This window comes from Alexandromys fortis, unplaced genomic scaffold (genome assembly GCF_014885135.2).
Source record: "Alexandromys fortis isolate MF-2015 unplaced genomic scaffold, M_Fortis_MF-2015_v1.1 scaffold_142, whole genome shotgun sequence".
Classification (NCBI taxonomy): Eukaryota; Metazoa; Chordata; class Mammalia; order Rodentia; family Cricetidae; genus Alexandromys; species Alexandromys fortis.
In genome coordinates, this window is record NW_026068057.1 from 2,543,883 (window position 1) to 2,565,964 (window position 22,082).

At 39.2% G+C, this 22,082-nt stretch overlaps 1 protein-coding gene across 1 annotated transcript in view; it reads right to left on the minus strand.

Moving 5' to 3' along the window:
- Window positions 1–22,082, minus strand: part of Cdc73 (cell division cycle 73) — a 684,130-nt gene that overhangs the window by 300,142 nt on the left and 361,906 nt on the right. The gene's annotated exons all lie outside the window — the stretch shown is intronic.

A 22,082-nucleotide genomic window follows, 5' to 3' on the forward strand; every position in this document is an offset into this window, starting at 1 on the left:
ATTATCAATCACTGCTCCTGACAAGTGCCAATCTACATGTTCATACACAAAACCCATTCATATTCAATGTACTAAACTTAAGTCTACACTAAACTTAAGTATACACCTGAGATACAGGCCCATCACTTCCAAAACTTTATTTTCACCACTTTCTATGTTTTGGCTGTTTTCTGGTTTTTGAGCTTGGAAGGGATTTTGTTAGATGGTGGAGCAATAGTCCTTGCAATGAGATCTCTGACCTCCTAGGAAAATCTTATGTGGACAATACACTGTTAACTGTTGGTACTGGGAGATACGGTCGATCTCTATTATATAGCTAAGTTCATACCCATTCAATTTCTTTCTTGTTTGTTCCTGCTCCCACCATTGGTGGACATCACTCTCCTCTCTGCATTTAGTGGTTCCGTTTACTAGATACTTCTTACAAATACAGATCTTTCCTTCTCATTCCCATGAGACAAGGATATCAGGAAGCTCTCCCACCTACAAGTAGAATCCTAAATTATCTGTCCATAAGAATTAAATCTAATAAGAAATGATATGAAGACTTCAATTAGCTATTAATAATTGCAAATTGCAATTGCCCCAAGATGTTTTTTCTCTGTGCCTTTAGCAATACACTGACTTGCTTAATGAACATTATTACTTTTTTCTGTACCCATCCTAAAACAGACACTATGCTTGACCCATTATTTTTTCCTTCACACAATATAGTCTAGTACAATAACTTGGAGAAAAAATTTTAATGAGTATTTGTTGATCTGCCTTGTTTTTTAATATTCTAAGATATATTTGTTTTTCTGCTTATCACTTGGTTCATAAATGTATAAATACCTGAGGAGAGTTATAAACTGTTTGTGCCATATCTACATTTTAAATATATTTAGGTTTTACCCCCAGAAAAGTAAAATTATTTCTTTCTCTTCACTCATTGGTCAGTCATTAATTTGAGAAGTGTTTACAATACAAACAAAATTTTGAACTTTGTTTTAAAGAGAAAATGCCTTATTGTCTTTAAAAATGAGTTTGAATTACTGGTATGTGTGGGCGTATGTGAGTGCAGTTGCCTGCCCAGGCCAGAAGATAACAAAAGATCACCTGGAGTGGCAGGTCCATGTGACCCATTTCACATGGGTGCTAGGGAAAATGCAAACGAAATGTATCATCTTATCAAAGAATTAAAGGAGACTATGCTCCATCTTTAAGGAAATTCATGAAGATGCCATCTGGCAAAAAATATCACCATCCCCTCAGCATTGTTTTAATATTAAAGAATGTACTGAAGGTTTAATCCCATTGTCAAAAGCTACACTGCTAACTACCCATCCCCTTTGGAACTAACTAGCAAACAGCCTGAGAATGTGAAACCAAATTCTTTCCAGCCAGAGGGAGGCACAATACTCTCCTTCTTTGTGTCAGAAATGAAAATCCAACAGTGTCCCCTCTGGGTGTGTGTGCTTGCCAGCTTCATTTGTCAGGCCTATACACTCTCCTGCAGAAGTAGAACTTTTTGTCTGACTGAAATACTTTGAGCCCTGTGGTCATTTTCTTGTTACTCCAGACCCATTTCTAACATGCCTGGGAACTGAACCTGCATCCAGCAGTACATGTTCTTAAACTGCTGAACCATCTCTCCAATCCCTTTTCCTTTTCTGTGTGCAGGGAGATGTTTGGTTTGGTTTGGTTTTGATTTGTCGCTATTGCTTGAAATTAACTTTCTAACACTGATTTCAAATGCAAATTGTACTTATTGTAATTTCCATTAAAATAACACAATTATGAAACCTTTAATTTTTCATTTTCAATAATGTCCTTTTACAATTGACATCTAGCATCACAATATATCAAATGTTATTTCACAAATTACTTGAAAAGCTAAATTACTTCTTATTGCTAACTTCTAACTTGTAGGTGCTTTACTTTTTTTTTTCTAACACTCAATTTCATTTTCTTCCTTGAATCTACCAACTAAAATCTTTCTTCCCTCTGGAGATCAAGTTTATATCGATGGGTGAGTATATTTATTCTAATTCATTTACAGAAGGTAAAGTCGTGTTGAACAGACAATTATATCAGCTAACAGATTTTTTTCCCAAAACTCATAAAACTTTATTAACAGATAAATCAAAAGGCCTGTGAATCCAGTACTCCTACAGGTTGAACTTTTGGTGTTTATCTACAAATATGACAGTGTGGCTGCTTGGGACTTCAGTCAGTGTTAACTTGGGCTTGACAACCCAGATCTGCTCACTCCATGACAAAGGACACCACCGCCACAATTTTCTGCTGTACCCAGTTAAAACTGTTCCTTAGGGTTAGTCCTTCCATGTAAAGCCTTTGATGAAAGCATGGAAGAAAGAGCTTGTGGCACTAACTAAAAGAGGTACTGAAAGGGGAGTTGTGTTTGCATGAAGAACTGCAAACACATACCTGTTAATTTTGCCCCTTTCTTTATATTCAACAAGAGTCACAAATGGCTGAAGCATGAGAAGTAGGGACACTCTTCATCAGAATAAAACGTCACTATTGTGGCACATAAAAAATACGGCATGCCTGACATATTAAACTTTACTTTGCCTTTCAGCTTTCTAATGAAAGGGGTAGCAACTCCTACAGAGAAGTAGAACTATTTCAAAATGCATTTTGCTGTGCCTTATGTCGTAGCAAACATTTTCTGTTTTGACGTCTCTTCTCTTGCTCAGCAAACTGTTTCATTTCCAGTGAATTATTCTGCACCGATAAGTTAAACAGTTGACAAATGCAACTGGGTTATTAAAGATCTTATTTTCCTTTGATTGCATTACACTCCCAACCCATGACTTTATGGAGAGAATTCTAATCAAATGTTTAACTATCAAGTGTCATAACTTATGATTCACATTCTAATTTCCTCAACATCGGTGAGTACCAGTGAGTTAAACACTGTCATCAGCATATAAACCATCATAAATTATGAGAGTGAGCAGCCTAACACTCAAGAAAACTCTCAGCTAGTTGCACTATTTAATGCTGTCCTATGTAAGATGAACAACCGTCTTCACAGACTTTGTCCTTCAAAATAAAAAGTAATACTCTATAGTACTCTGGTGGGCAAGATAAAGGGAATTGTCATTTTTTAAAAACATCATTTAGAGCACAGGTTACTCCATGTGGCTTTTCCCAGAAGTTCCACCTTAGAAGAGGGTGGCCCATTTATTTAGGTGGTTTCTAACACATTTGAGAAGTCAATGAATAAAGAAAAGCCCTGGAAGGCTTTTAAAGTTTTAAGTCAAGCACTTTGCTTTTACCTCTGTTGGCTTCAAGCAGAAATACTAATGCTGAAATCTGAAGCTCACTCACTGGGTCCAGGCACTGGAAATGCATTTCCCTACAGAAAAGTAACACAAGCCATGCAGCCTGCAGACCTGAATCGTGTAGTCCCTTCCCCCAATGTTTGCCCACCCCAGCTTGAACTAAAACTGAAGGCTTCAGGTTATTTCGTTTTTGCTCTGTTAAATGTCATCTTATACTCTTGTTACTTGATAGCCTAGAATGGCAGCTTTTAAATACTATAATCCAACTATACTTCCTATGAAGAATCAACAATAGCTTGTCATCATTCATAGATAGATTCTTTGCTCAAAAAGAGAATGTTGAAATTCAGCCTTTTCCTCTTCTACATGTAAGCCTATATGCTGGTAGCCTATAATAGAGGTTCACCTGACTTTAATAAAAAGCATACAATGCTAATGTGCTATCCCAGTTGTTTCAAATATCCAGTAACTAAATGATTAACACGTGTGTTGCTACATAGTACTAGGAATTGAACCCAGATTTTTCACTAATCTTTCACTGTACCACTGATCCCTGGATGAACAACTCAAGAGTCTACTTACTAATGTAGCAAATAGCAAATCTATGAACTTCCATGTTTGTCCACCTAAAGGCCAGGTGTCTGGACAACCAACCCTTACAAGTGAAAGGGAAAACCTTCCAAGGGGTTGAGGGAGCACAGCAGAAAGGTATCTTCAATAGCTGTTGATCATTTCCCACTTAGTTCCTTCATCTTAAAGCTGAGAAACTCCCAGACATGTCTGATCCCTCATATTCCTACTTCCCATCTTTTCTTTCTTTGTCTCTTCTAGGATAACACATAGCAAAGAAAAAGGAAGCAATATAGGATAAATGTATCCCTCCTCTGCTTCCACACTGTCCACACCCTGTTTCAAAACAGGGTTTTGTGACAAATTAGGTTTGAGACAAAAATCACATAAAATGGAGTGCAGAATTTACTACACACATGTATATTACATACAAATCTATACAAATCCTTAAAACATAAGCTACAGAACAAATATGGACCAAGATGAAAAGGATGCACTGTTTGCAGGCTGGAATTTTAACAAGGAAATCCAGAACTGAGGTTCGAGGACACTGTCTGTGGTCATATTACACTTTGGTTCCACTCGGGATAAAGCAGGATAAAAGGGGTATATCATGCTCTGATCCAATGTCAGGATTATTCTTTGCTTCTAAAATACAGTATCCTTAATGAAAAGCTGGTGGTCCTCTGTATGGAAGAGGAGTGTGTGTGTGTGTGTGTGTGTGTGTGTGTGTGTGTGTGTGTGTGTGTTTGTGTGTGTGTGTGTGTGTGTGTGTGTGTGTGTGTGTGTGTGTAATTACAGGACAGATCTCTGAAAGAGTAAAGAATAGAACAGGCTAGAAAACAGATAGGTTTGAAAAGAGTAATTATAGTAAACAAAATTAGGCAAAAATACAGCGAGTAGAAACACAGTGCAAAGGAAGTAGGATTGTGGGACAGCAAAAGAACTGCAAGGGAAGAACAACCGATGAGGTGATTATATGGAGAAGTAAAGAAGACTCTGCAGAGAATTTATCAGCAAAGCCAGGTTGAGAAAATAGGAGCAAAGATGAAAGAAATTAATATAAAATCAGGGAGATGCAAAATACTAATGTTTTAGCCCAGGAATTTAAAACCACCATGACACTGTTAATTGGTTGAAAAAAAAAAAAACTCAATACAGAAAAGCAATGAATTTTTGTGGAGGAGAGAATTGGGTCAGTTGGAAGTTGAGGTCCCATTTGTGGAGGCTTTAGAGGGCTAAGAACATTCTCTCAACATTACTTATTCAAAGGCAATGACAGAGAAAATAGTCATCAAAAGCTGAAAAGACTTGTTAATATGCTACAATATTTAAAAATGAACTTACTAATCATCCCAACCTGCAGCAAAAGAATAAATAATATGCTGTGTTATTGCACACCCAAAGAATGGGTTCATTAAATATTTATTGATAGAACAAACTTACTTCTTTTATTAATGCCGTGAAACAGCATCTTAGGTAATAGGACATTTGAAATTCTACAATTAAGATGCAGCTAATTCTGCCTTTAGTTAGCATATAAAATAATGGATTTCATCATAACGTTTTCATATGTCAGTATCATTACATCTTGCCCTGAGTCACCTCTCAGCTCTTTCCCACCCTCTATTGGATCTCCTCCCCACAAAAGCTCCCCATCTGCTTCATGCCACAAACATAAGTGTGTATATTGTTAGATTTGGATTTCACTCATAAGAAGAAAAAAATGGCATTTGTCTTTCCCATTTAATAATTACCTTCTTAGTTGTGGAGGAGGACCATGTGTAAGGACTATATCTCATGATCAGTCTTCCATCAGATTTCCAACTAGAGTGTGTATGCAGAAGGTTTAAAGCATACAGTGGGAGACTGAATCACACAGACTTGATAGACTTGGTCATGCACTATCTAAAAAGTTGCCTTCACATCAAATGCTGGGTCTACTGCTGTGGGACAATGGTCTCTAGTCTGTAAAGATTTGTCTATTGTACTTGTTTAATAAAATGCTCATTGGCCAGTAGCCAGGCAGGAAGTATAGGCGGGGCAACCAGAATAGGAGAATTCTGGGAAGAGGAAAGCCTCAGTCTAGTCATTACCCAGACCAAGAGAAAGCAAGATGAGAATGCCTCACTGATAAACGGTACCAAGCCACATAACTAACACAGGCAAGAATTATGGGCTAATTTAAGATGTAAGAATTAGTTAATAAGAAAACCTGAGATACTAGGTCAACCAGTTCTAATTAATGTAGACTTCTGTGTGTTTCTTTGGGACTGAATGGCTGAGGGACCAGTAGAACAGTAACCTCTGTCAACAATCTACAAGGCAAGAAGGTAGAAGTTAAACAGGAATCTGAAGAAAAATACAGAATAAAAAATAAATTAAGTTGAAACCCATGAGAATGGACAGAAATGCCTGTGCATTGCTCACCACCTCTGATATCAAAGAAACATATCTTCCAGGAGTTGCTTCCCATTTCCATGCAGGCAGACACACCACATTGGAAAAGCTAACAAAGAACCCAGGAATGTCATGGTGGCAGAATTGGATTCTGCTGTACTAAGGCCAACCAGCAGACCAAAAAAAAAAAAAAAAAAAAAAACCTGGCTACCTGCCCCACTGCTCCAAACCCTTGGGACATAAAACCCAAATGGCCATGGCTACTCATCTACCTCCCTAAATAGAAATATATATTAGTGAAGGAAATTCCGAGAAGTGAAGCCAAGGAGGGCCAAATTAGCAAATTAAAAAACTGTGATCTCTTTCATGAGTTTAAGGACCAATCTTTCCGGAAGCCAGAGCTCATCCTCTCAGCACTCCTCCCCCAGTGTTCTGCACAACAGTTCACAACAGCCAACATGTATCGATCCTTAAAAGGTTCTTTGCCATCACAGCAGCATCCTCTGTGGCCATTTTCATTGCAGTTTCTCCCTCTGATTCTATTAACTCTCCCAGGTTACTCTTTTATCCCTATCCATCATGCTCACTGGTTAAAATAAGACCACCCACAGGTAAATCCACTCTAGTGCCTACAGGTGAAAATCAGGAGCACACCTGAAAGCACAGTGTGCCCGTTTTCTGCCCTTGCTCCACAGTTCATGAACCTCATTAAAGTTCACTCAAGAGGTTCGTGAGACAGAATCTTACTATGTTGCTCAGACTAGTCTCACACTTATGATGCCCCTGCCTCAGTCTCCCAAGTGCTGGCTCACAAGTACCACTATAGTCAGCCTCAAGTGAATTTTTATCACATTTCACAGCCCTCTGTAATTTCCCTAGTTCATTCTAGAACTTTCTTTCACAAATGTGCCATCATTCACTTTACCGTTTCTGGCTTTCTACTGAAATTTCAAACACACCCTCCCCCTTTCCACTCTTATCTTGTGACCTTGCTACCTATTTACACCAGCGGTAGGTCTAGTTCTATAAAGCAAAGCATTGAAACATCATGGCTTAAAACAACAACAACAACAACAAAACCACCAAGATCTCTGTACTTGGTAAACTGTCCTCAGATGGGTTCTCTCATATTTGGAGGTCTCAAGTAAGGCAGTCAGGTGGCAGCAGTGGTCTTCTACCTTGATATCCAGCAGTATGCCCAGCAACAGTGGAAGATGCAGGACCACCTAGAGGCTAGGATGAGAACTCATATGGTCTCTCTTATGCCATGTTGCACAGGTAGCACATTTGAAAGGACTATGGAAATAGACTCAGCCTCTTGGTGAAAGGACTATTTGTGGCTACATTTGCAAACTACCCCAATGTTTGATTAGTCATGAAAGGGCCAATGTAGTATCCATAGTAAGAAGATAGAACCAAAGATCAAATACTATATTTTTACCAGTGTGGTCATACAAATACAGTTTATAAATATTTATTCAGTATCCATGCTACCATTTTTAAACATCAGATTGTATACTAGAGCTTTTCTGAAGAAGGATGTCAGTATTCTATGAGTCAGAGGCCAAATAAAGTTTTATTGGTAGAAGGTCCTATTTATTCATTTAGTTATTTTCCTTGCCTGTTTCTAGTACAACAGTCACATTTGTTATACCAGAAACTGGACGGTCAACAAAGTATTTAGTGTCTGACCTCTTACCAAAAGACAATTTTTCCAACTCCTGATCACCAGCATCAAGTAAATTATATTCTTAAATCTAACTCCAAAAGACACACTGTCCATTACTTAAATTCTAAAAGGTTGTGCTAAAGAACTGATTCGACAGATCTCTGATTTCTGTGTTGAAAGGTGTTACTTTAGTAGACAACTAACCCCACCCCACCCCACCCCTGACAAAACCACAGAGCAAATATCACTAGAAACTAAGAAATGTGGAGAACCTCTTTTACATTCAATAGCAAATGAGTAAACAGTATTGAAGAGAGTAAAAACACACAGTCTTCAGGTAGTATTGTGCTTTAGAATCTTCTGGGGTGATTACTTTGGGACCCTGTCTTTCAGAGACACGAATCAGAAAGTTTCAAAGGTGATCTAAAAATTGTATTTTTAACAGGTACTGCATTAATGTTGTAGCTGGTGATTCACTTATGCTTAGTTTGGTGAGCACATATTATATTTATGTACAATATACAATATCACTTTGAGAAACTCTGAACTAAATGGATTTAGAAATAAAAAATAAATAAATAGGGCTTAGCTAACCATGACTTTTCTCTCTTTACTTTTCAGAGAAAAGGAGTACTCTGTTCTCTGTATTTATATGTTAGTAACAGGACGTGCAGCAATGAAGTCATTATTAAATATTAGAAATATATTCTTCCTCAAAATTTTTCTAGGATTAAAAGCCATCATTAAGCACATTGGACTCAATTCTACATAATTACCTTATTTAACTTCTGTTGCATTTATAGACATGTGTGTACCCTCCTATTCCACCAAACAGTATTACAGCTAGAAAGTCTTGGCAAGAATGGATGCCACCTTCCCTACAGGTGCATAGATGGGGCTCTCTCTTCAGATAGTCTTCCATTCTCTATAAACTCTAGCACCCTAGGGGACCAGAGGCCACATAGAGCTGGGGTAGAGTCATGTATAGCTGGCAAAGATGTACAGAAGAGAATGGCTATAATCACGGGTGAGAGTCTAGTGGTCCTCGCCACCCCTTCCTTCTATTCTGGAATGCCACCATGCCTGACTTTAGGTATATTTTGTAAACAGTCACAACTGCTCTAATGAAGATGTTAATGTTTATTATTTTTAGAAAACAGCATCCCAGAATAACCCTCCTTGTGCTATTTTGATGATATTGTTTCTTTAAGACTTTATTTATGTGTGTGCACACAGCATGAGCATATGTGATATGTGTGTGATAATACCCACAAAGGCCAAAAAAAGACTCCAGACCAGAGCTGGAGTTGAGGATGGTTGCGAGCTGCCCAGCATTGGTAATGAAAACAAAATGTGATCCTCTGGAAGAGCAGCAAGAGCTCTTAACCGAGCCACTCTCAGCCCCATCAGCATTTTAAAAGTATTAACTTACTGAACCTCATCGGTGCACTGGAAAACACTTTCCTCGTTCTTCCTTCCTCTCTAGACTCTCCCCAGAACATTACGTGCTGCAATTTCTCCTAAGCAAATGTTAAATATCTTTGTATCAATATATCTGGTAGCTTTGCATCAAGTTAAATAGTTTACACATATGAGTGTATACATGTACATATATGATGTCAATTGAAATTTACAAAAACAATTTAATGTGGCACAAGGTTAATTGAAATTAAAAGTCAGCTATGACCCATCCAGTATGTGAGGGCACTCCCAAGGCAGCAGTTTCATTTCTAACAGGGACGGATTAGACTAACTATTCTTTTTTGTGCTCTCCAAGTTTCAGTCTGGGCTTTGTGCATTTACGCTTATTCCAAGGTCTCAAAACTCAATTTCAGGTGTTCACAGGTAATACTTGGGGAATAAAAGTGGATACAATAAAGTCAACAAATAATGTCTTCATATTTATTAGGGACCTATATAAACTAGGAAAGACTAGTGTAAATTGACATGAAAGAAATAATATCCTTTTTTTTAAATCAATGAACCCATGTAGGGTTACATTTCATTACCATTATAATTTGATAAGACTGTGCTGCTGGGATGTTGCTGAGAGATTGTACTGAATAAATTCTTCTATTTTTCCTATTATCATAAATAATGTTCAGAAAAAAATGTGAGGAAATGAAGAATTTCTTTCAGCTTTTTCTAAAGCACAGATGCAAACATAAAAAAAGAATTGTTCTTTTTCCATTGTTTTGCACTTATATACACCTTAACATAACTTAAATCTCATAAAAATAAGAGGTATTGAACTGTCCCTAGATGAACCCCAACCAAACAAAATTCAGAGGAAACAGATGGGAGAAAACGTCCCAGTTATTTCATAAGCAACCTGTATTAGTTGCCTTTTACATTGCTTCAGCAGGGTTCCTTACAGAAAGAACAGAAGGAAGGGTTTGCTCTGGCCCACATTGCTCCATCATGAAGGGGAATCGCATCTGCAGCAGGAAGCAAAAGATGAATGTTGATTCTCTTCATACTTTCTCCTTTTTATCACTTCTGAGACCCACCCAGCCTTAAGAGTAGGTTCTCACTCAGTTAGACCTCTCCAGAAACACCCTTACTGGTACACTCAAAGGTATGTGTTCTTTGCGATCCCTAATCAAGTGAACAATTAAGATTAATCATCACCCAAGCTCAATACGATCCTTTGTCTTTACTTGTTGTTCAATGACTTGTGTACCCATGTGCATAGATGCAACAAGAAACCCAGTGATTTCTAGCAAAAGCTAGATGAGCCTACAAGGAGCCTACAAATGTTGAATTAGGAGCGGCAGGGCTGCCTCCCCGGCACCCGGCCGCCCGCATGGCTAGCTTATGCCCAGAAATAATTACACTGAAACTGTATTCTTTCAAACACTGCCTGGCCCATTACTGTAGCCTCTTATTGGCTAGCTCTTACATATTGTTCTAACCCATTTCTACTATTCTGTGTAGCCCACGAGCTGGCTTACCAGGGAGGATCTTAACCTGCGTCTGTCTGGAGCTGGAGAATCATGGCGACCCTCTTACTAAGCTTCTTTCTCCCAGAATTCTCTTCTGTTTTCTCCACCCACCTAAGGGTTGGCCTATCAAATGCAAATGGGCCTAGGCAGTTTCTTTATTAATAAGAAATCACTCCCACATCATACAAACACATCAAGAATAAGTGTTCTAGATTCCAAGAAGAGGGCAGAGCTTTCCAAGCAAAGCATCATTGAGATTGTTTGTCTTGGTTTGGGTTTCTACTGCTGTAAAGAGACACCATGACATTGCAACTTTTATAAAGGAAAACTTTTAATTGAGGTTGACTTACAGTCTCGAGGTTTAGTTCATTGTTGTCATGGTGGGAACCATGGGGGCATGCAGGCAGACATGTGCTGAAGAGGTTCTACATCTTGATCAGCAGGCTTCACAAGGAGACTGTGAGCCATACTGGGCATAGTTAGAGCATATGACACCTCAAAGCCCACCCCCACAGTGACACATTTCCTCCAGCAAGGCCACATCTCCTAATAGTGCCACTCCTTACAGGTCAAGCATTCTAATCATTAGTCTATAATGGCCATTCCTATTCCTGGCCCCCATAGGCTTATAACCATACCATAATATGGAAATGCTTTCAGTCCAACTTCAAAAGTCCCCACAGTCTATAACAGTCTCAATCCTGCTTAAAAGTCAAAAGTTCAAAGTCTCCTCTGAGTTTCATGCAATCACTTAATGGTAAAATCAAAATCAAAATGCAGATCACATATTTCCAAGACAGAGTGGCACAGGATATATATTACCATCTTGAAATGAGCAAAGTGAGGAAATACTGGATCAAAACAAGACCAAAAACAGCTGGGCAAACTCCAAACTCTGCATCTCCATGTGTGATATCAAAATATTGTTGAGATCTCCAACTCCTTCTATCTTTGCTGACTACAACACACTTCCTTCTCTTGGGCTGTTTTCACTACCTGTTATCATCAGCATTTCCTGGCAAGTATTCTAATGACCCTGGCAGATATGAAATTTGATAGTCTCCAAGGAAGTCCAGGTTTCACCTTCACAGATTCACACAATGGCCTCTCTGGGAGGTGCAGGGCCACACCTGCCATACACTTGGCCTCAGTGGCTTTCCTTAGTCATGGACAAAGATTCCATAACCTCTTTCTTCTGTCCTTGGCTCTAAAGCCAGAACCACATAGCCAAAGCTACCAAGTTCTGCTGCTGACTGGGACTGAACATGGTCCGTCATTCAATTGCATCTTCACCAGTTTTCTGTTTTCCAGAGTTTCCTTCACTGCTTATACTTGGCTGTCCTGGAACCTGCCCTGTAGACCAGGCTGGCCTTGAACTCAGAGATCTAATTGTCTCCATCTCCTGAGTGCTGAGATTAAAGGTGTACACCACCACATCTGGACCTAAGATGCCCTTTAATTCCTTTTCACTAGTTGGTAGCTTAGCTGGGCGGGATCTTGCCCTAGGGTCACCACTCTCATTGTTCCATTTCTTAATCTGTTTATCTCCTTGACTGAGGTCTATTCCACTTCCTAGTGTACCCTTTCTCCTCACTCTATACATTCTGTATTTTACCTTGCTCAGATTGCTCCTTTTCATAATAGATCTGTATAAGAGTGACCACTAACTGCCCAAGCCAAACAACTATCACCCACAGTCAGAGTTCTGTCTTATGCAAGTTCACCAACTGTCAGTCCAGAGTCAGTGAGCTCTCAGTAGCTTGAGTCAGCTATTTCTGTGGGTTTTTCCATCATGGTCTTGGACTCTTTGCTCATAATACAGTTCCTCCCTTTCTATGGCTAGAATCCAGGAGTTCTTCCCAGTGCTTAGCTGTGGATCTCTGCATCTGCTTCCATTAGTTACCGGATGAAGGTTTTATGATGACAATTATTAAGGTGGTCAACAATCTGATTATAGGGGAAGGACAGTTTAGGTACCTTCTCTACTGCTGCTTAGATTCTTAGCTAGGATCATCCTTGCGGTTTCCTGGAAGGTTCCATAGTGCCTGTTTTCTTGCTAACCCCACAATGGCTCTCTCTTTCAAAGTATCTCTTTTCTTGATTTCCATCTCTGTCCTTCACCCAACTTGACTGTTCTGATCCCTCATCATCTCCTTTCTACTCCCCTTCTCCCCTCCCCACTCCCCACCACCCTCCTGATACCCTCCTGCTGCCACTTTACTAAAGAGATCTTGTCTACTTCCCCTTCCTGGGTGGATCCATGTATGACTTTCTTAGGGTTCTCCTTGTTTCCTGTCTTCTCTGGGGTTGTTGACAGTAAGCTGGTTATCCTTTGCTTTATGTGTAATATCCACTTATGAGTGAATACATACCATGTTTGTCTTTCTGTGTCTGGGTCACTTCTCTCAGGATGGTTCTTTTCAGTTCCATCCAGTTGCCTGTAAACTTCAAGATGTCATTGTTTTTGTATCAGTGAGTATTAATACTCCATTGTGTAAATATACCATACCTCCTATAACCATTCTTCCATTTAAGGGCACCTAGATTTTTTCTGATTTTAGCTACTACCAATAATATTGCTATGAGCATAGTTGAGCAAATGATCCCTCATGTTCTCCTCCCCACTTCCCTATCACCGACACCCCTTCCTTCATGCTTCCAATTTACTAAAGAGATCTTGTCTACTTCCCCTTTCCAGGTTTCATGTATGTATCTCTTAGGGTTCTCCATGTTTCCTGTATTCTCTGGAGTTGTGGACTGTAATGCAACTAGTATTTATCGCTAGCGCATGAACTGGCTCTTTGGAGCCCATTCCCTGTGGAAAGATATATTTATTACTCAGCCAAGAAACAGGGGGTGATGGGGCATGGTCCTGCCTCAAATGATGCAATAGACTTTGTGGACTCCCTATGGGAGGTCTCTCCCTCTCTGAGAAGTGGATTGGGAAGTGGGTGAGGAGAAGATGGGAGAACAAGAGGATGGGAAGTAGAGGGAACTGGGACTGGTATATAAAAAAAAAGATTGTTTAAAAACATAGTGACCGCTAGTACCACACAACAGAGTCAATCCTAGGCTGTTTTAGATTTCCTCTGCCAATGCAACTAATCCAAAACTCTTCAAGTTAGCCTCAGACAGACTTTTTCGGCAAGAGCAGAAAGCAGGCATATTCTTCAACAAAATATCACAAGAACAATCTCTAGGCAACATACTAACATGCTTCTCCTCTGAAACTTCTTGAGCCAGGCTCCCACGGGTCATCAAACCACAGTCATCACCGCTGTCTTCATCCTCCTACTAGTATGGCTTTCATCCACAGTCCCAAAAGTCCCAAAGTCCATATTCTTTCCAACAAAACCACGGTCAAGTCTATCACAGCAACACCCGAGTCTTTGGTACCAACTTCTGTCTTAATTTGGGTTTCCACGGATGTGAAGAGACACCATGTAATAGCCATGACAGAAATAAGTAAAGGGCCCTTTTCTAAGTATTCACATACATTATTTCCTATAATCTTCACAAAACACAATACTTGTTTGGAAAAGAATTGTATTAAATTGTTTAAAAGATATAGAAACAGGATTCAAGAAGAAATCTGAATTTGTCCCCTAGTTCATTATTTCTATTCCTGTAAGTGCAGTGGATCATCCCTAATCCAAAACTTCAAAGTAAAGAACAAAAAAAAAGCCCCCCAAATCTGCAACTTCAATTTTCAATCTGACTCCACAAGTGGAACAGTGCATACTATGGGCTCTATTTTATAGACAAAATTATTTTTAAATATTTGACAAAATTTCTCTTATCCTGATAGTAAATATGAGACCTAAGTGAATTTCATTTTTAAACTTGGGTCCCATTCCAAAATATGCAAAGTCCAATTCTTTAAAAAAAATTGTGAAATTCTACTTATTGAAAAGTTAGGATATCATCTATCTGGGATGATAACTCCAACTTTTCAAAGACCTGATTATTTATCACTCCCTAATGTCTTTAACAGATGCCCAGTGCTTTATCATGAACCCTTCCTCATTTCTTCCCTCATTCCTCCTTCTCTTCCTCTCTTTTACAATGTTCCTTATTTAATAATTTGGGGGCTTGAACTCTAGTCCTCCTGTCCTAGAACCCCAAATACTGGGATTACAGGCACAGGACACCACACCTCACTTAGTGAACAATTGCTGGGAAGTACCTCATAGATTCTTTGGTGCCTAGTAAATGTTCTTTTTCTTTGCTCCTTGCTGTCAATAGTTACTCCTCAGCAAAAGTTCAGTTCTGCATCTAAAGTGAAAGCTGAGGCTGATAATTACACTCTTTCTGAAAACTGAGTAATGGCAATTGATGTTAATATGTGATCTTGGTACATTTTAACATAAAGCTCCATGTTTGTTTTAAGGCATGAAGGGGTCATGGAGAGGCTTGGCACCAGTTGGAGAAATATTGAGAGAGGGAAGAAAAGGGCAAACAATTCAGCATTGTCCATAGCAATATAGCACAATAGTTGTGAGGTCTTCTAGAATCTGGTGGAAATGCACATAAAAGAGTGGAAGGAAAACTCAGTGACACTAAGGACCTGAAAAAAAAAGACAGAAAATAATATTGAGGCCATTTTCTCAATCACCTTCACTCCATAACAGTAAATAAAGTGCTGGAGAAGTAGATTACAACCAAAATATTAACTTTTGTATAGCTGGAATTTCTGTCTCATTTTGTGAAAATACAGTTATAGCAAATTAAATTTTTTTCATTATGTACTGTATTATTATTTTTTAAAATTTCATGTGAGCAATTAGGGTTTTTAATTAAACAATAAACTCCTGAAAATGAAATGTAAATACTTGATTCTAAACTTAATGAAGAGGGGGCAAAGGATAAATGATGTCAAGAACCTCTTTTATTTCTGCCAAAGGCAGCTCTTCCCCACTTGTAGTAACTTACCATCTGTTGGTCCCTGTTGTGTTCTCAAAACTTAATGCCCGGAGGACAGAAGAAAATTTAGTTACATGGAAGAAACAGAGTCCTAATTGGCCATCTCTTGTCACCAAAGAAAGCTTCCAGTACCAGGATTCAGTTATATCTTAATTGAGTTGTTGGTCAAAGGGGTCTCACAAAAATCCCCCCCAAACCCAGACTATATCCAAGACTATAGGTTGCTCTTCACAAACTGATAGCAAGGCCCCATTGCTGAAGACAACACCTACACAACTCATTGAACATGGAGAAGCCGAACTGGTGCGTACATGAGCCTTCATCCACGCCCTGCACTCTAGTGTCTTTGGTATGGGAAGGTACTCTGCAGGCTACCAAAAGAGAAATGTAAACACCAACCCAGCCGCAAAACGTTTGTTCTACAATGCTGTCCTGCCTGCAAAATATGCTAAAGCAATGGTGGCACAGAGCTTGTGAGAGTAACCAACCAATGTCTGATTTTCCTTAAGGCACACTTCACGAGATGAAACCCATACCCGACACTGTTTGGGTAACCAAGAAGCAAACATTGCAAAGCCCATAGACCTAGGTCAAAACCAAAAACTACTGATTGTGTCAACTTTTCTCATCAGACTTTCTTGGACAGCCATCCCACAGATAATAACATAGAGACTTATTATTAATTATGAAAACTTAGCCAGAGCTTACACCTTTTCTGAACTAACTCCTCTTATACCTCAAATTAACCTGCTTCTAATAACCTATGTTCTGCCACATGGCTCAGTTACTGCTTCTTTGTACTTTATGTCTAACTTGCTCAGCATCTCATTGGTGTCTCCGCACCTCTCTTATTCCCAAAGTTCTCTCTCTCCCCAGAAATCCCACCTAGTCTCTCCTGCCTGGCTATTGGCCATTTAGCTCTTTATTAAACCAATCACAGTGACACATCTTCACACAGTGTAAAGGAATATTCTGCAACAACTGGTCTTTTAAAAAAAATGGTAGTGATAAAATGCCTTTTAATGATATTCTGTATCCTCATAGGTGAGTATCTTGTTTGTCTAACTCTTATTATGTTAGTTTTTATTTTATCGTATTATATTTTGCTTTATTATTATCTCTTAGAAGCCTGTGTGTTTTCTAATGAGAGATAGAAAGGGAATAGATCCACCTGAGAGGAGGTGGGAAAGAACTGGAAGGGTTCGAGAGAGGAGAAACTGTAATCAGGATTTATTATGTAAGAAAACATCTAATTTCAGTAAAAGGGGAGAAATCAATTCCAGTTAGGGAACCAGTCATTATTTACATTTGCATGTTACTGTCCACAGGCTGTGTACTTTTAAAATGTCTTTCATATGTCAATAAAGGTCAATAATTACCTCCATAAGGACATGGCCAAGAAGAAGGTATATGAGACGCCATGCTCAGCTCTCCCGGAGAGACTCGACAACTCTGCTCTCTGGAGCAGAGACACCAGGATGGACGGAGGCTAGACTCTTCCCGGTAAGCGCACCTTGGGGTGCTTACACACATCATTAGAAATGGGCTAGTCCAGGTGCGAGAATTAATTAGCCTGTAAGGGCTAGAGTTCATGAGCCAAGCAGTTCTTAAATGAATACAGTTTGTGTGTTGTTATTTCGGGCATGAGCTAGCCAAGCAGCCGGGGTGTTGGGGACGCAGCCCCGCCGCTCCTATTTCAACAGATGGCCCTATGTTATCAGTAAAGGCTTAAGAAATGGAAGTGACTTGTCCAATTATGCAAGTACTTGTATGTGTATGCATACATGAGCAGGACTTTCAGCAAAGATGTTTCAGCTCCAGATTGTAGGCCTTTAAACACTCTCATCTCATTACGGAAGGAAAGTACCTATTCACAAGTATAATACCAAATTAGCAGTTAAATTTACTTGATACTTGAGCAATATAAAGCTACACACAACAGTGATAACAAATTTTCAGTTTTATAAACAAGCTCCAGATTGAAGAGAGTCAGACCAGATATATTATTTTATTTATAATAACAAATATAGTTCTGTGGTATAGCACATACTCCAATATGCATTGATATATTTTTCCTTATGCCATATAGTACACGTACTCTCTATAGAATACTGATAAAGGGTATTATTATTTCAAAAAGGAAGAAAGCAGATCTATACAGATAGAAATCAGTCCTTTGAGAATGAGAGAAACTGAAAAAAATAGAAAAGAGTGGGGGTGGGCAATTATGTGAGTAAAGTACCTATCATGCAAGTGTGAGGACTTGGGCTCAGTCCCCAGTACCCTTGTAAAAAAATGCCAGGCAGAGTGGTCACCTGGTAATCCCCATACTGGGTAGGCAGACATCAGCAGATCTCTGTGGCTTGCTGGTCAGCCAACCCAGGTTGACATTTGGCTCTCTCTCTCTCTCTCTCTCTCTCTCTCTCTCTCTCTCTCTCTCTCTCTCTCACACACACACACACACACACACACACACACACACACACACACAAGACTTGTGGGAGCTGTTGGGTCTGGATTTTTGTTCTGAGTGTCAGTAGTGTGGTGTGGTAATGCGTGACAAAACATCAAACGCTAAACATTGACGTGTACCATTTTCACGTGCTTTTGTCAACAGATGGTTTTAAAGGCATGAGGGGTAAAAATTTTTAAGTGTCCTGAAGTAGAGCAAGAATCAGTCTTTTCCTGGTTCTTTCTCTGTTCTTTCTCTTGTCCTAAGGCAGGGGATGCTGCAGCAGCCTGCATCCCTATAATACCTCTCCTGCCATTCTCTTTTCTCCCTTTTCATTCCTGCCAAAAGTAATTTTCAAAAATATGAAAGGGAGAGAAGTTCTCAGTGTTTAGTAATACTCTGAATATTCAACCTCTGTTTTCTTTGGGGGGAATGATTAGAAATGAAATTTAAGAATAGTGAAATGCCTGAACCGCCACCCATAATTAAGAAAGTTGACCAATGAATAAAAAAGTTCTCCCTGAACATCAATGCAGACCCACAACTCTCCCAGCTCTGCATGTGAATTCTTCCTCACTAGCACTCTGAACAACATCTCTAGAACAGGGTGAAAGGGAGGTGGATTTCCAGGCTCCTTGTAGAATCTGAAAGAGAAATGGGAAACTGGAAAAATTTATTAAAAAGGAATAAAGAAACATGATATTTAATTTCGTGACTCTAAAGCCCTCAGAACTTGGATTGCCAACAGGATATATCTTTCTCCAAACTGCCATCTAGACTTTTTGAACCTGAGACATCTGATAAAGAGAAAAATAAGAAAGAAAACACAGCACATTTTCAAAGATTGTTTCTAGCAGACATACAGTTTTGACAACTCTACCACCTGCTTTATAACATTAAACTGAAGGAGACTATGAATAGGAAGGGGTGGTGAGAAGATTCTGCTAATAAAATATTTAAGAACATCAGAAAAAGCCATACCAGGCTTTTAGTTTGCCCAGAAAAAGCATCTTCTTAAGTATCAGTCAAGTAAGATTTACTGTGTTAATAAAATCGCCTTCCAATTATGAAGGTGGGATACATGCACTGAAGGCAGAAAAATGCCTATTTTTAAAATCCGGACTGAAAGGGCAGAGTATTCTAGAGAAAAGACAATGTCAAGGCTCTTGCTCTTTGCAGCTGCAGTGCTGGCTTTGACCTCATCATTCACAGGTGAACAGGACTGAGTCTCTGCCTCTGAAAATATTATGGAGCCATATACTCATCGCGCGGGGGCGTTCATGTAATCTTACATAAGATTTAGTATGCGTTGGAGCAAACAGGGATGGCTATATAGCTAATGTCGGAACAGCACCTCCCGAGCAATTATTATTGCTACAGGAGGTGAGTGATTGATTGCCCGGGTTGGGGTTTACCATCTTTCAAATCTGCATTTTCCTCCAGAACACCGAAATAATGATGGTCCCAGAGAGCCATGAAGATTGCCCAATCTATCAGCATTTTTCTCTGTGTTTGACTTTCATTTCTCTGCATTTGATTGCTTCTGAAATAATGGTCACGGAATTGAAAGTGCTCTTTATATTCTCCGGTGATTTCCATTTGTAATAGATAAGCAAATGCAATTTTTCTTATTACACTAACCAGAGAAAGATACCATTACATCTGGAGAGCTACATAAATAGAAGAGAGAGAATTCCACTTGGGACACCAGCCAGCCCCCAAAGAAGAAGAAATAAAGGATTCCGAACAATGAAGCAAACAGTCTGATTCCCTCCACACTTGCCTACAGAATCAGTGAACATCCCACTCAGGCATGCAAAGTTTGTTTCAGCCTAAGCCGAGGCCTCTGTTTTACACAGAAATGGTGTACACAGTGCTATGTGAGTCTGTGCTGCTCTGTAGGCTATGAGAAGCTTCATTGTCAATCCTCTCTATCTGAGTGTCCACGTGGTCCATTTTCTCTACATGCAAAATCTCTCCCTACCCTCACCTTGGTTTCACCCACATATTGGTCAGTTTTGAACAATGAGAAGTTGTTTTCTAAATGGCATTTACTGTCTATCACTGAGTGCGGAGGGGTCTGCGGAGGAAAATTCCTAAGAATTTTGTTAGGAAATGTGAGCTATCAACCCGGCCGATTCTTGGTCTCCTCTCTTTTGCTATTGTTTCAGATTATAAATGGGAAAAATAACAGGAACAGAAAGTATTTGCAAAGCCCCAACCTTAGGCTTGTTTCAATTCCTAATGTGTTACTTGCTTTTTCTGGCAAGAACTTAATTATGTAAAGTAGCAACAGCTCACCCGGATTCTTCACTGATCCACAGCACAGATAAGAGATTCTGAGAACTTAAATATGATGTGAAAGTAGTACTAATCAGTAACCCGGGAACAATCCAAAAGAAGGATTTTCCTGCAGACTGTGAGCACGTCCATCGTTGGCACAGCTCTGCAAAAGAAAGAAAAAAGCGGACCCTTGGGGGAATATTACTCTTTTATAAATTATACCATGATAATAGAGGTGTTACAATATTCTTAGACATTAAGACAGAGACTAGTCCTCATAACTTCAGAAGAAAATACAAAATAATACATGAGATAAAATCTCTACAAATTAAATCAATTCACTGAAATAGATCAGAGTACATGCAGTGCGCCATTCTAAATTTAGACACAGCAATGCTTCCGAAGAGTGCTTCTAACTGGGGTCAGAAAGGCGCTCCCCCATTGGGGAGGGAATGTTTGGCAAATGGCCCTAGGCTCGGGACCTGAACACACACCACCTTGCTTTATCACATTGTATTTGGACCATAAATTATGATTAGAAAATCTTCCTAACCTTGGAATTCAATCTGTTCTGTTTGGATAACTTTGTAGTTTTCAGAAAATGCACTTAAACACAGAATTAAAGCAAAAGAATAAAACTTACAGGCCAGTGAAGGTATAATTAAAAGAGGATAATGACAGAAAGCATGAATAGGATGTTGAAAACTTCAGTGTGAGAAGTAGGACTATATACTTTACAATTTTAGATGGCACTTGGCACATGGAGGAATAGTCCATCATGTGTTTCGAGCACACACCCTTGTGTGTGTGTGTGTTTATATGTTTGTGTATGTGCACACACAACCTTCTATTTCAGTTCTGGACTAAAGCCAATACAGCACTCACTTACTGTTCATCCATTTCTACCACAAAAATTATTAATTGTACTGAAAGTTTGGGGATACAAAAGTTTTGCACCTAGAAACAAAAATAAGTGACTAAATTAATTAATTAATTAATTAATTAATAGGAAAATGAATGGTAGATGTCCTTGCGTATAAAGAACATTGAAAAACAGTGCCCTTTTTAGCTGAATTTCTTCCCTTCTCTCCTGGGTGCTTTGCTCCCCAGCTCTTATAATTTCTCCTGCAAAGTGATTTTATCTCCTCCCTACAGACTTATACCACAAGCTTTTCTTCCCACCCGTAAGGAACTGGATTTGGTTATTTGTTTTTGAGTCATACTCTCACTATGTAGCCCTAAATGGCCTGTAACTTGCTACATAGACCAGGTTGGCACCTAATTCAAAGAGAGACCTGCCTTGGCCACCTGGCTACCCATAAGGAAATTAAAATGATAATTTTTCTTTTGAAAGCCAGCTGTTGTCCAAAAATGAATCCTAGTGTTTGCACTTAAGATGATTGCTCCACCTTGGACTTACTTCATTTGGCATTAACAGTGGCATGTTTGAGGAGAGCCTGACATTGTTTTTTTTTTAATTAATTTATTTATTTATAAAGATTTCTGTCTCTTCCCCACTGCCGCCTCCCCCACCGCCGCCTCCCCTT